The sequence below is a fragment of the Suncus etruscus genome, chromosome 8 (genome assembly GCF_024139225.1).
Source record: "Suncus etruscus isolate mSunEtr1 chromosome 8, mSunEtr1.pri.cur, whole genome shotgun sequence".
NCBI lineage: Eukaryota > Metazoa > Chordata > Mammalia > Eulipotyphla > Soricidae > Suncus > Suncus etruscus.
This window is the reverse complement of record NC_064855.1, coordinates 68,665,899-68,679,133: the sequence shown is the minus strand read 5'-3', so window position 1 is coordinate 68,679,133 and position 13,235 is coordinate 68,665,899. Positions and strand designations below refer to the sequence as shown.

At 40.0% G+C, this 13,235-nt stretch overlaps 1 non-coding gene across 1 annotated transcript; it reads right to left on the bottom strand.

The window, feature by feature from the left end:
- Positions 1–11,134: 11,134 nt before the first annotated feature.
- Positions 11,135–11,266, bottom strand: LOC126016580 (small nucleolar RNA SNORA51). The gene has a single exon (XR_007498373.1). It is a non-coding gene; the product is annotated as a small nucleolar RNA SNORA51 (small nucleolar RNA).
- Positions 11,267–13,235: the final 1,969 nt, after the last annotated feature.

Genomic DNA, 13,235 nt, shown 5'->3' with positions numbered 1-13,235 from the left:
CGTTGTTTTGATTTGCATCTCCCTGATGATTAGTGATGTGGAACATTTTTTCATGTGTCTTTTGGCCATGCGTATTTCTTCTTTGTCAAAGTGTTTGTTCATTTCTTCTCCCCATTTTTTGATGGGGTTAGATGTTTTTTTCTTGTAAAGTTCTGTCAGTGCCTTGTATATTTTGGAGATTAGCCCTTTATCTGATGGGTATTGGGTGAATAGTTTCTCCCACTCAGTGGGTGGCTCTTGTATCCTGGGCACTATTTCCTTTGAGGTGCAGAAGCTTTTCAGCTTAATATATTCCCATCTGTTAATCTCTGCTTTCACTTGCTTGGAGAGTGCAGTTTCCTCCTTGAAGATGCCTGTAATGTCCTGGAGTGTTTTGCCTATGTGCTGTTCTATATATCTTATGGTTTTGGGGCTGATATCGAGGTCTTTAATCCATTTGGATTTTACCTTTGTACATGATGTTAGCTGGGGGTCTAAGTTTAATTTTTTGCAAGTGGCTATCCAATTGTGCCAACACCACTTGTTGAAGAGGCTTTCCCTGCTCCATTTAGGATTTCCTGCTCCTTTATCAAAAATTAGATGGTTGTATCTCTGGGGAACATTTTCTGAGTATTCAAGCCTATTCCACTGATCTGAGGACCTATCCTTATTCCAATACCATGCTGTTTTGATAACTGTTGCTTTGTAGTACAGTTTAAAGTTGGGAAAAGTAATTCCTCCCATATTCTTTTTCCCAATGATTGCTTTAGCTATTCGAGGGTGTTTATTGTTCCAAATGAATTTCAAAAGTGTCTGATCCACTTCTTTGAAGAATGTCATGGGTATCTTTAGAGGGATGGCATTAAATCTGTATAATGCCTTGGGGAGTATTGACATTTTGATGATGTTAATCCTGCCAATCCATGAGCAGGGTATGCGTTTCCATTTCCGTGTGTCCTCTCTTATTTCTTGGAGCAGAGTTTTATAGTTTTCTTTGTATAGGTCCTTCACATATTTAGTCAAGTTGATTCCAAGATATTTGAGTTTGTGTGGCACTATTGTGAATGGGGTTGTTTTCTTAATGTCCATTTCATCCTTATTACTATTGGTATATAGAAAGGCCATTGATTTTTGTGTGTTAATTTTGTAGCCTGCCACCTTGCTATATGAGTCTATTGTTTCTAGAAGCTTTTTGATAGAGTCTTTAGGGTTTTCTAAATAGAGTATCATGTCATCTGCAAACAGTGAGAGCTTGACTTCTTCCTTTCCTATCTGGATTCCCTTGATATCCTTTTCTTGCCTAATCGCTATAGCAAGTACTTCAGTGCTATGTTGAATAGGAGTGGTGAGAGAGGACAGCTTGTCTTGTGCCAGAATTTAGAGGGAAGGCTTTCCGTTTTTTCTCCATTGAGGATAATATTTGCCACTGGCTTGTGGTAGATGGCCTTCACTATATTGAGAAAGGTTCCCTCCATTCCCATCTTGCTGAGAGTTTTGATCAAGAATGGGTGTTGGACCTTATCAAATGCTTTCTCTGCATCTATTGATATGATCATGTGGTTTTTATTTTTCTTATTATTGATGTTGTGTATTATGTTGATAGATTTACGGATGTTAAACCAGCCTTGCATTCCTGGGATGAAACCTACTTGATCGTAGTGGATGATCTTCTTAACGAGGCATTGAATCCTATTTGCCAGGATTTTGTTGAGGATCTTTGCATCTGCATTCATCAGTGATATTGGTCTGTAATTTTCTTTTTTTGGTAGCGTCTCTGTCTAGTTTAGGTATCAAGGTGATGTTGGATTCATAAAAGCTATTTGGAAGTGTTTCTGTTTGTTCAATTTCATGAAAGAGTCTTGCCAAGATTGGCAGTAGTTCCTCTTGGAAAGTTTGATAGAATTCATTAGTGAATCCATCTGGACCTGGGCTTTTGTTTTTTGGCAGACATTTGATTACTGTTTTAAATTTCATCAATGGTGATGGGGGGTGTTTAGATATGCTACATCCTCTTCCTTCAACCGTGGAAGATTATAAGAGTCCAAGAATTTATCCATTTCTTCCAGGTTCTCATTTTTAGTGGCGTAGAGATTTTCAAAGTAGTTTCTGATTACCCTTTGAATCTCTGTCATATCAGTAGTGATCTCTCCTTTTTCATTCCTGATACGAGTTATCAAGTTTCTCTCTCTCTCTTTCTTTGTTAGGTTTGCCAGTGGTCTATCAATCTTGTTTATTTTTTCAAAGAACCAACTTCTGCTTTCGTTGATCTTTCGGATTGTTTTTTGAGTTTCCACTTCATTGATTTCTGCTCTCAGCTTTGTTATTTCCTTCTGTCTTCCTATTCTTGGGTCCTTTTGTTGAGCATTTTCTAGTTCTATTAGCTGTGTCATTAAGCTACTCAGGTAAGCTCCTTCTTCCTTCCTGATGTGTGCTTGCAAAAGCTATAAATTTTCCTCTCAGTACTGCTTTTGCTGTGTCCCATAAGTTCTGAGAGTTTGTGTCTTTATTGTCATTTGTTTCCAGGAACCTTTTTATTTCCTCCTTGATTTCATCTCGGACCCACTGGTTATTGAGCATGAGGCTGTTTAACTTCCAGGTGTTAAAGTGTTTCTTCTGAGTCCCTTTGGAGTTCACAAATAATTTCAGAACCTTGTGGTCAGCGAAGGTAGTCTGCAAAATTTCTATCCTCTTGATCTTATGGAGGTATGTTTTATGTGCCAGCATGTAGTCTATCTTGGAGAATGTCCCATGGTACATTGGAGAAGAATGTGTATCCAGGTTTCTGGGGATGGAGTGTCCTATATATATCCACTAGGCCTCTTTCTTCCATTTCTCTCCTCAGGTCTTAGTATATTCTTGTTGGGTTTCAGTCTGGTTGACCTGTCCAGTGTTGACAAAGCCGTGTTAAGGTCCCCCACATTTATTGTGTTGTTGTTGATATTATTTTTCAGATTTGTCAACAGTTGTATTAAATATTTTGCTGGCCCCTCATTCGGTGCATATATGTTTAGGAGAGTGAATTCTTCCTGCTCTACGTACCCCTTGATTAATATAAAATGTCCGTCTTTGTCCCTTACAACCTTCCTGAGTATAAAGTTTTGCATTATCTGATATTAGTATGGCCACTCCAGCTTTTTTATGGGTGTTGTTTGCTTGGATAACTTTTCTCCAGCCTTTTATTTTTGAGTCTATGTTTGTTTCTGACTATTCAGGTGCGTTTCTTGTAGGCAGCAGAAGTTGGATCAGTTTTTTGATCCATTTAGCCACTCTGTGTCTCTTAACTGGTGCATTTAGTCATTGACGTTTGAGAGAAAGAATTGTCCTGGGATTTAACGTCATCTTTATTTCAAATTTGGTGTGTCTTTTGGGTAGTCTTGTCTTAGATTAGGGTCTTTCAGTTTTTCTCTTAAGACTGGTTTGTGTCTGTGAAGTTTCTGAGCTGTTTTTTTTTGTCTGTGAAACCATGTAGTCTTCCATCAAACCGGAAAGTGAGTTTTGCTGGGTATAGTATTCTGGGTGAAGCATTCATTTCATTCAGTCTTGTCACAATATCCCACCACTGCTTCTGGCATTGAGTGTTTCTGGTGACAGGTCTGCTGTAAATCTCAGGGAAGCTTGCTTGAACATGATTTCCCCTTTTGATCTTGCTGTTTTCAGAATTCTGTCTCTATCTGTGGATTTGTCATTGTGACTAGGATGTGTTCTTAGGGGTGGTTTTTCTGGGGTCTCTTTGGTTGGTACTCTTCGGCATGCAGGATTTGATCACATATATTCTTTTAGCTCTGGAAGTTTCTCTTAATGATGTTCTTGACCATTGATTCTTCCTGGAAATTTTCTTCCTGGTCTCTGGACTCCAATGATTCTTAAGTTGTTTCCTGTTGATCTTATCATAGACTTCTATTTCGTCTGTTCCCCATTCTGTGACTATTTTTCCATTGTCTGCTCATTTGCTTTAAGTTTTTGTCCAATCTCTCCTGCTGTATGGAATTGTTATGTATCTCATCTCCACATGCACCAAGTCTATTCTCAGCTTCTGATACCCTGTCCCAGAGCTATCCATTTTGTCATTCACTTCGTTACTGACCTTTTCAGTCCTGTTAGTTTGGCATGTTATTTCAGTTTGGAGTTTGGTCTTTCTGCCTTCATATTTTCTTGGTTCTTATTAGTGTTCTGTTCAACTCGATCCATGGTTTCTTGGAGTCTGTTGAGCACCTTCCATATTGCTAGTCTAAAGTCCTTATCTGAGAGGTTGATAGTTGTTCAGTCATTATCTGGTCCTCAGAATTGTCATCTTTCATTCTCTATGTCTGATGCAGGGCCTGCGTTGTTTCCCCATTGTCACACTTGTATTGTGGGTTTTTCTACGTGTTGTAGTGGTATTCATTGTCTATATGATGTAGGCAGCACACTCCTCTGGCTCCTCCCTTTCTGGATGGGCTGACTTGCCTCTAAGGGAGGGGAGTCCTCCGTGGATGAAGCCTCACACTGGGTCAAATCTTAGGCCCGAGCATGCAACAGAGAAAAACAGTCCAGAGAGAAATGTTTGCTTCTGTGATAATAGCACCGTCTTAGTGTGATTTTTCCTTCTTGTTGCAATGGAGTTCTTTCCTTAGAAAGAGTGCACGGCTGCGTAGCGAAGCGGAGCGGGCCGTGCTCCTCTGAGCCTCTTTTTGCCCCACTCGCAAGAGTTTCACGCAAGAGGACAGTAGGACAGACATAGACAGGTCAACACTCACAGTCTTTCACAGTTGAGGCCCCACTGGGCCAGTGTACTTTCGCGGATTTTCCCCGCCTGGTGTCACACACAGGGAAGCCAGCTCTTGCAAAGCTTAGCCGGGTTATTTATGCTCTGAAGTCCCTCCCTGAAAATGGCGTCTGGGCGAGCGAGGTTTCTGGAGGCTCTTTTCAGTTTTAATGTCTTAATTTGACTATGTCTGTAACTTCTTGATCTTTCTGTCCACAGTGGTACTTGGAGATATAGGTTGGTCAACCTGCTTCCACATTGCGATGCTATACATTTTCGCTGTTTTGTTGGGTCCAGGATTCAGGTCAAAGTTCGGAGCGCCATTTGTAGAATCAAATAATTAACGATGGTGCTGGATGGCGATGGATGGAGGCCTTTGTGCTTAGGCCCCAGCCACGTGGCTTCATTCCCATCCAGCTGGCGAATTTCAGGCCCAGGTAATCCGCGTAATCAAGACTCACTCACATGCAGGCCTTCAGGAAGAATCATCTATTATTCATGCCCTTGCCACCACAGGTGTGTGGCCCTATGTCAACCTTTCAAGCACAGCTATATTTTGCTAGCCCTGCATCTTATCTCACTGTTAGCACATCTTCCCTCTGGGCTCCATTGCGGCCCAAAGATCCAAAAGCCAGGAAGCCAAGCCGGGCCAAAAGAGAAACGGCAAAAGGCGGAGTATTTTTTATGTGCCTTTTGCCAATCTGTATTTCTTCTTTGAGAAAGTTTATGTTCATTTCTTCTCTCCATTTTTTATGTTTTTGGTTTTTTTTGTTTTTTAAATAATTACCTTTATTTAAACACCGTGATTACAAATATGATTATAGTTGTATGATTACAGTCATGTAAAGAACACCCCCTTCACCAGTGCATGTTTTTTGTGGGGAGGCCACACCCAGTGATACTCAGGGGTTACTACTGTCTATGTACTCAGAAATGGCTCCTGGCTTGGGGTAACATATGGGATTCTGGTGATCAGCTGCATGCAAGGCTAAAGTCCTACTGCTGCGCTATCGATCCAGCTTTGTCCCCATTTTTTGACGAGCTTAGATTTTTGTTAAGTTCTACCAGTGCCTTGTTTATCTTAGATATTAGCCCCTTATCTGATGGATATTGGGTGAATAATTTCTACCATTCAGTGGGTGGCCTTTGTATTCTAATCACTGCTTTCTTTGAGGGGCAGAAGCTTCTCAGCTTAATATAGTCCCATCTGTTTATCTTCACTTCCACTTGTTGGAACAGTGGTGGTTTTTCTCCTTGAAAATGTAATCTCAATATCATGGGGTGTTTTATATATATATAGAAATTTATATATATATTTAATATATATTTAGTACATATCTTATGGCTTTGAGGTCTGTATAGTCAAGGTCTTTAATCCATTTGGATTTGACCTTTGTACATTGGGTGTTAGATGGAGGTCCAAGTTCACTTTTTTTGCATGTGGCTGTCCAGTTGTCCAGCACCACTTCTTTTTTTTTTTTTTTTTTTTTTTTTTTTTTTTTTTTTTTTTTTGGTTTTTGGGCCACACCCTGTGACGCTCAGGGGTTACTCCTGGCTATGCACTCAGAAGTTTGCTCCTGGCTTCTTGGGGGACCATATGGGACGCCGGGGATCGAACCGCGGTCCATCCTAGGCTAGTAGCGCAGGCAAGGCAGGCACCTTACCTCCAGCGCCACCGCCCGCTCCACTTCTTGAAGAGGCTTTTCTTGCTCCATTTTGCATTTCTTGCCCCTTTATCATAGATTAATGGATTGTATGTCTGGGAAACATTCTCTGAGTACTCAAAACTATTCTATTGATCTGGGGGTCTGTTTTTATTCTAATACCATGCTATTTTTATGATTATTGCTTTGTAGTACAATTTAAAGTTGGGGAAAGTGATGCCTCTCATCTTTTTTTTCCTCAAGGCTGCTCTAGCTATTCGTGGGTGTTTATTGATCCAAATGAATTTCAGGAGTCTTTGATCCACTTCTTTGAAGAATGTCATGGGTATCTTTAGAGAAATTGCATTAAATCTGTACAATGCTTTGGGGAGTATTGCCATTTTAATGATGTTAATCTTCACAAATCTATGAGCAGGTTACCATGTTTCCATATCCTTTTGTTCTCTTTTATTTCCGAGCAGTGTTTTGTAGTTTTCTTTGTATAGGTCCTTCACCTCTTGGTTAAGTTGACTCCAACTTTGTGTGGCACTTTTGTGAATGGGATTATGTTTTTAATGTCTATTTCTTCTCTATTATTATTGGTGTATTAAAAGGCCATTGGGTGGGAGGGGTCTGCCCATGCTGTGAGCTTTGCAACTGGGAGAGACTGTGGAGGACCTATCGCCTTTGCATCTGTAAAGTTTCTGAGCTGTTGCTCTTCCGTGAAGCTATGTATCCTTCTTCAAACCTGAATGTGAGTCAGGCTGGGTGCAGTATTCTAGGTTAAGCATCCCTTCATTCAGTCTTTGGTCACATCTCTCACCGACTGTCTTCTGACCTTGAGAGTTTCTTGTAAACATGTCTGTTGTAAATCTTAAGGATGCTCTTTTGAATTTAATTTCCCCCCCCCTTTTTTTTGATCTTGCTGCTTTCAGTATTCTACCCCTATCTGTGGGATTCGTCATTGTGTGTAGGATGTGTCTTGGGGTGTTTCTCTTCGGGTTTCTTTTAGTTGGTACTCTTCGGGCATGTAGAATTTGATTGCATGCAGTCTTTAGCTCTGGAAGTTTCTCTGTGATGATGTCTTCGACTGTTGATTCTTTCTGGGGATCTTCTTCCTGGGCCTCTGGGACTCCAATGTTTCTTACATTGTTTCTGTTGAGTTTATCTCTTTCTCTCTCTTTCTTTCTTTCTTTCTTTCTTTCTTTCTTTCTTTCTTTCTTTCTTTCTTTCTTTCTTCTTTCTCTTCCTTCCTTCCTTCCTTCCTTCCTTCCTTCCTTCCTTCCTTCCTTCCTTCCTTTCTTTCTTTCTTTCTTTCTTTCTTTCTTTCTTTCTTTCTTTCTCTCTTTCTCTTTCTTTCTCTCTTTTTCTTCTCTTTCTTTCTTTCTTTCTTTCTTTCTTTCTTTCTTTCTTTCTTTCTTTCTTTCTTTCTTTCTTTCTTTCTTTCTTTCTTTCCTTCCTTCCTTCCTTCCTTCCTTCCTTCCTTCCTTCTTTCTTTCTTTCTTCCTTTCTTCCTTCCTTCCTTCCTTTCTTTCTTTCTTTCTTTCTTTCTTTCTTTCTTTCTTTCTTTCTTTCTTTCTTTCTTTCTTTCTTTCTTTCTTTCTTTCTTTCTTTCTTTCTTTCTTTCTTTCTTTCTTTCTTTCTTTCTATTTCATAGTACAGGTTCATGGCAGCATCATGCAGGAAAAAAGTACAATTTGGATCTTTTCCCTACTCGTAGGCCCTTGACTAACTTAACTCGAATGAGTGATTCTAATATTGTTTTTTATTAATATATTTATTTAAACACCTTGATTACAAATATGATTGTAGTTGGGTTTCAGTCATGTAAAGAATACCCCCCTTCACCGGTACAACATTACCACCACCAATTTCCCAAATCTCCCTCCTCCCTACCCCACCCCTGCCTGTAATCTAGACAGGCTTTCTACTTCCCTCACAAAGAAAGAGAGATAGAAACTTGATAACATGTATCAGAAATGAAAAGGGGGAGATCACTACAGATATTGCAGAAATTCAAAGGGTAATCAGAGAAACTGTGCCACTAAACATGAGAACCTGGAAGAAATGGTTAAATTCTTGGACTCATAACTTTCCACGGTTGAATAAGGAGTATTAGCATATCTAAATACCCCGATCACTATTGAGGAAATTAAAATGGTAATCAAATGTTTGCCCCAAAACAAAAGCCCAGGCCCAGATGGATTCACTAATGACTTCTTTCAAACCTTTCAAGAGGAACTACTACCAATCCTGGCCAGGCTCTTTCATGAAATTGAAAAAACAGGAACACTTCCAAATAGCTTTTTATGAAGCTAACATCACCTTGATACCTAAACCAGACAGAGATGCTGCCAAAAAAGAAAATTATAGACCAATATCCCTTATGAACACATATGCAAAGATTCTCAACAAAATTCTGGCAAATAGGATCCAATGCTTCAACAAGAAAATCAATCATTCGGGGCCGGAGAGATAGCATGGAGGTAAGGCGTTTGCCTTTCATGCAGAAGGTCATCAGTTCGAATCCCGGCGTCCCATATGGTCCCCCGTGCCTGCCAGGAGCAATTTCTGAGCATGGAGCCAGGAATAACCCCTGAGCACCGCCGGGTGTGACCCAAAAACCAAAAAAAAAAAAAAAAAAAAGAAAGAAAATCAATCATTCACTACAATCAAGTAGGTTTCATCTCAAAAATGCAAGGATGGTTTAACATTCGTAAATCTATCAACATAATACAAGACATCAACAACAAGAAAAATTAAAATTACATGATCATATATAATATGATATATAATTAAGGCCATCTACCACAAGCCAATGGCAAATATTATCCTCAATGGAGAAAAACTACAAGTCTTTTTTCTAAATTCTTGTACAAGACAAGGCTGTCCTCTCTCACTAGTCCTATTCAACATAGTATTGGAAGTACTTTCTATAGCAATTAGGCAAGAAAAGATATCAAGGAATCCAGATAGAAAAGGAAGAAGTCAAGCTATCACTGTTTGCAGATGACATGATATTCTTAGAAAACCCTAAAGACTCTACCAAATAGCTTCTAGAAACAATAGATTCATATAGCAAGGTGGCAGGCTACAATATTAACACACAAAAATCAATGGCCTTTTTATTCACCAATAATGATAAGGAAGACATGAACATTAAGAAAACAACCCTATTCACATTAGTGCCACACAAAGTCAAATATCTTGGAATCAACTTGTCTAAAGATGTGAAGGACCTATACAAAGAAAGCTATAAAATTCTGCATGGCGTTGGCCTGCATTGCTTAGCCATTATCACTCTTGTAGTGTGGTATTTTTTACATGTTGTGCTGGGGTTTCTAGAAGTGAATGTGAAGCAGCCATGCTCCTCTGGTTTTGCCCTTTATGGGTGGAAACAGCCTACTTCTATTGCTGTACCCTCAGTAGATCTCTTCTGTGCCCACAGGAACTGTTATGGTGGGGTGATTATGAATTACTGATGGAGCAGAGCATAGGCCTTTTAAAATGTCTCCCACTTGCAAAGCACTGGGCAGGCATCAGGCCCATTCTGTTAATTCTTTCGTTTCTGAACATTAAATGACTAGGTGACATTGGCATCTAAATTGCCATTTTCCTATAGAGATGACAGTATTAAACAAATATAAAGTTGTTGTATGGCCATAAATGCAGCCATGCAGTCTAGGAATTAAAATCACTTTACTGATACTGTAGTTTTTGTGGGGGAGAAATTTTTGGTTGCCAGGTCTCCTGGACGTATGGGAAGACAAGTGTGGAGGGTAACTGCACTCATTCCAGAAAATGTCCTGGTGATATCAACTCAAATACTGGCATACCTAGAGTTTGGTCAGATTGGTGTCTCTGCATAGAGTCGTAGAAGAATGGTGAAATAGGGTCATAGACAAAGCAGCTGGATGTGTGTGGCTTTGGCAGGGAAGAGGTTTGGTCTGCCAACAACCTTTGAAATTCCCAGCTTTCAGCTGTGTGGCTAGAGTAACCCCCCTGTTCTTTTTAATAGCTTTGTTTATATCTCTTTAATAACATTGTGAGTCTATGAAGCTGTTCTGGTGCAGACATGGCTACTGCATTTGTTGATATATTTAAATTTTTTTTTTTTTTTGGATTTTGGGCCACACCCAGCAGTGCTCAGGGGTTACTCCTGGCTATCTGCTCAGAAATAGCTCCTGGCAGGCATGGGGACCATACGGGACACCGGGATTCGAACCAACCACCTTTTGTCCTGGATCGGCTGCTTGCAAGGCAAACGCCGCTGTGCTATCTCTCCAGGCCCGATATATTTAAATTTTTAACAGTAATTTATAGTTCAGAGGTTTATTTTTTGATATAGTCTTATTTGTTTTTGCTTTTGCTTTCTCTGCCAATATAATCAATTCTTTAAAGACACCTGTGATGATTAATGTCAAATCATTAAAGACTAGTCAATATATTGGGAAAGTGATGCTTATGGTTTTTTTCCTCTATTTTACTGATTTGGGTCTAACATTGGGTTCTTTTTCTTTTTACCTTTTGAAAAAATATCTCTCATTTTTATTGAGGTAGTATGATTTACAATACTGTCAATGAAGGTTTCATGTATATATATTCCAGCACTACACATCAGAGTGCCCAATTTCCTCTATTAATGTCATAAGAACCTCTCATCACCCTACTAGGTGAGCTCAGTTATACAGACCAGCTTTGCAGTTCTGTTGCCTTTGCAATCCTCAGTATATCTTATACCTCACATATGCAAGAGATCATTCTTTTTTTTTGTCCCCCAAGTCACAATACAGACCAGGCAAAGGGCCTGTGTTGAGGTGTATATGGGGTGCATTTACTGTACCTCCCTATCTATACAGTCAGTGTAAAGAACACAGCCTGTGGTAAGAATTGGGAGGCACATTGGATTCTTTGATTGAATTCACTCTTGTGTCTGATGTAAAAAATAGTTTTATCTATTTATTTTGCATTTAATAATCAATTTTCCCAACACCATTTGTAGAAGAGCTTTGCTTTCACCATGCTTTCTGACTACCTGTGTTTCTGAGTTCCACTGTGAGACTTTTAATTTTTCACATAGCTATAATTGAAGATTTCTTACTTCATATTACTTACAGCATTTTTATGTTCTCTGGGTTCTTGTCATGACTTTTATTTTATTTTTTTTTGGGGGGGGGAAGGACCACACCTAGTGATGCTCAATGCTTCTTTCTGACTTTTGGTTTAGGAATCACTCCTAGCAGATCTCAGGGAACCATATGTGATGCTTGGGATCAACCCTGGGTCAAACAAGTGCAAGGAAAGTGCCTAACCTGCTGCACTATCACATTGGTTCCCCTGCCATTGCCTTTAAAGAAAGTTGCTGACCCCCCCCCCCAAATTGAACAAGTCAGTGTCCATTTCTTTTCCTTTTTAAATGTCTCTGAAAAGCTGAGGAAATGAACCATTCAGGCTTTTTACATAGTTCGCTAAGGTTCTTTGCCATCATTATAGCTTTTAGCAGACTGCATTGTAATTAGCTAAAAAGTTCTTAGTCTGTAATTCTATCAAAAAACTCCTTGAAGATAGTAACTGTGTCCAATTTTTCCCTCACATAACTAGCATCTAATACAATGCCTTGAATATATTAGTTTATAGATTTGAGGATTGGATAAATGAACTGCCCATTTCAATAGGAAAAAGAAATTAGCTTTTTTTTTCTGAACTGAATAAACTGAATGACTTTCCTATGTACCTTTTAATTTTTGGATTACTTTATGTCTCTTGTGAGGCATGTAGAAAATGAACTTTGAGACCATTTACAGTCTATTGACTCTCTCCTCCAACAGACATGACAATGAGTTATTCTATCATAGAGTCAAATACAAGGTCAAAGAGAGGTATAATTCATTGGGAATATAGTTGGAGATATACCTAACCTTGTCCTAAGGGCAGGTTTGATGGAGGATATAAGAACACCATCAGCTAGAATGAATTTCAGTGATTTCTTAAGTGCAATTTTTAATGTCGGCAACTATGTTCATTATTACTAAAGAGAACTAATCTCAATAGATTCTGAATAAGTGAGGCTTAAGAATGCTAAACTTGGGCTCCCTGTGTGTGACACCAGGCGGGGAAAATCCGCGAAAGTACACCGGCCCAGTGGGGCTCAGCTGTGAAAGACTGTGAGTGTGACCTGTCTATGTCTGTCTACTGTCCTCTTGCGTGAAACTCTTGCGAGTGGGGCAAAAAGAGCCTCCAGAAACCTCGCTCGCCCAGACGCCATTTTCAGGGAGGGACTTCAGAGCATAAAAACCGGCTATCCTTTGCAAAAGCTGGCTCCCTGTGTGTGACACCAGGCGGGGAAAATCCGCGAAAGTACACCGGCCCAGTGGGGCTCAGCTGTGAAAGACTGTGAGTGTGACCTGTCTATGTCTGTCTACTGTCCTCTTGCGTGAAACTCTTGCGAGTGGGGCAAAAAGAGGCTCAGAGGAGCACGGCCGCTCCGCTTCGCTACGCGGCCGTGCACTCTTTCTAAGGAAAGAACTCCATTGCAACAAGAAGGAAAAATCACACTAAGAACGGCGCTATATCACAGAAGCAAACATTTCTCTCTGGACTGTCTTCTCTGTTACATGCTCGGGCCTAAGATTTGACCCAGTGTGAGGCTTCATCCACGGAGGACTCCCCTCCCTTAGAGGCAAGTCAGCCCATCCAGAAAGGGAGGAGCCAGAGGAGTGTGCTGCCTACATCATATAGACAATGAATACCACTACAACACGTAGAAAAACCCACAATACAAATGTGACAATGGGGAAACAGCGCAGGCCAGCATCAGACATAGAGAATGAAGATGACAATTCTGAGGACCAGATAATGACTGAACAACT